General features: G+C 49.0%; 1 protein-coding gene across 1 annotated transcript in view; it reads right to left on the bottom strand.

The window, feature by feature from the left end:
• LOC106815366 overlaps positions 1-2,012 on the bottom strand; it is a gene marked incomplete at its 3' end in the record, with an annotated part of 9,346 nt that overhangs the window by 6,366 nt on the left and 968 nt on the right. The window lies entirely within an intron of this gene.

The raw sequence follows: 2,012 nt of genomic DNA, 5'->3' as shown, positions 1-2,012 counted from the left end.
ACGATCTTTGACCGCGGATTTAAAAACGCGGGGTGGGCGATGCCCCCCAGTTTATGGTGGGTGGTGTCGTTAATTATTTAGATCATTGCTGGGAGAGGGAGAGGGCGTGGAGGATTGATCGGTGTGTGTGTGCGTGTGCGTGTGCGTGCTGCGTGTGCGTGTGTGTGGTGTGTGTTGTGTGTGTGCAGCGTCCGTGCTGGTGTGCGTACGCGTACGTGTTAGGGGGAGGGGGGTCTTCCTTCTAGGCATTCTCTGCTCAACTGAAGCTATGCGCTGTTTGACAGTCTCATTTCAAGCAAATCATTTTTAGCAGTGTAGGCGGTTGAGTACGTCGCTCGCCCCTCCACGCGTATCCCTCAATAACGCCTGTCAGACACCACCAACACTCGGCTCTATATATGACGGGCGGTACACGAAGGCACCTGGCCACCGTCCGCTTACATGCCCGCAGGCTCTACACTGAGGGGGAGATACTAATACACACGCTGATGTCCCGCGCTCAATCTTGTAAACACGCGGACGGCCGTTGATTTCAAAAGGCACATTACGGCGAAATGTGACAGTAAGCAATGGATCGTACGTCGCCGGTAGTGAGCACAGCTGCTGCGACAGACGGGAGAAATATTTGCGCCCGATGGAAAAATAGCTCGCGTGCCTGTAAACGCTTTTTTCGTCCATACTTCGCCGGTTCTTGCTGATTTATTTACGAATGGGCACACGGTCCTATCCCAAAATTCGGATAGGTTGTTTTGAGTCACGAGTCTTCTAGCAACCAGCGTGAATTCTGCGTTATGCCTTCCACGTCCTTTCTGATATAATGCTCACGTTTCTTAATGCGAAGATGACCAAATCCTTGCTCATTGAAGAATTCGGGACAGGCAAGGCCACAGCAGGATGGTTGATCCGTGATGCGGTCTTTGAAGTGGAAGCAATCGGACGCAGTTAGAAACGGACAGAAAACATCAAACAGCAACCGCCACACGATAGCGGTACCATGGCGAAAGCTTGGTATTCTTACCTATAGACCCAGCCCCGCCGCCAGAGCGGACACTGTTAAACGCATGATGTTCGTTTGCGTTCGAATACAAAGCAGCTGTCCGGCAAAACCATTCTGTCTTCTCTTCACTACCTGCAATTATGCTCGAAAATCCTCGCTAAATTGGCAATCACAACTAAAAGATGTTCGCACTCACTCAGCAGCGATCGCACAATTCAGAGAATAACAGCAGCATGCAATTACATCGCACCGCCAGCCAGTCACGAAATTGCCGCGCTGGTGAGAACGCAGTGGACAATGTCCAAGGCCAGTGACCACTAGAATGATGCGGTAGGACGACCAGGTGCCACGCGGCTCAGCTGACACGAACGCTCATTAATCTGCTGGAATGAGCAAATTACCTGCAAACAGGTACGCAGCGATACAGGTGGATTTCGGACAGGTATATATCTCGAAACAGGTAGATTTCCGACAGTTACATCTCAAAACAGGTGAATTTCGGACAGGTACCCTTAAAACAGGTAGATTTCGGACAGGTACACGGGAAATCAGGTAGACTTCGGATAGGTACAACTTACAACAGGTAGATTTCTGACATGTATACACCAAATCAGGTAGATTTCGAATCATTAAACATCATAACAGGTGGAATTAAACAGGTACACATTAAAACTAATAGATTTTGGACAGAAAAGATGTAGTAGTAGGTAGATCTCGGACAAACAGATGTCAGAAGGTTATAAATTGACTTGGGCTGTGAACAGGGATAGGATGTCAATACCGTGAGCAGGTGCGATGTAAACATACAATTTTAACGGACATGATGTGACCAGGTACGATGTGACCAGGTACGATGTGACCAGGTACGATGTGACCAGGTACGATGTGACCAGGTACGATGTGACAAGGTACGATGTGACAAGGTACGATGTGACCAGGTACGATGTGACAAGGTACGATGTGACCAGGTACGATGTGACCAGGTACGATGTGACCAGGTACGATGTGACAAGGT

The sequence above is a fragment of the Priapulus caudatus genome, unplaced genomic scaffold (genome assembly GCF_000485595.1).
Source record: "Priapulus caudatus unplaced genomic scaffold, Priapulus_caudatus-5.0.1 Scaffold1100, whole genome shotgun sequence".
Lineage (NCBI taxonomy): Eukaryota > Metazoa > Priapulida > Priapulimorpha > Priapulimorphida > Priapulidae > Priapulus > Priapulus caudatus.
Note: the sequence above shows the minus strand (reverse complement) of the source record. Positions and strands in the feature narration are given on the sequence as shown.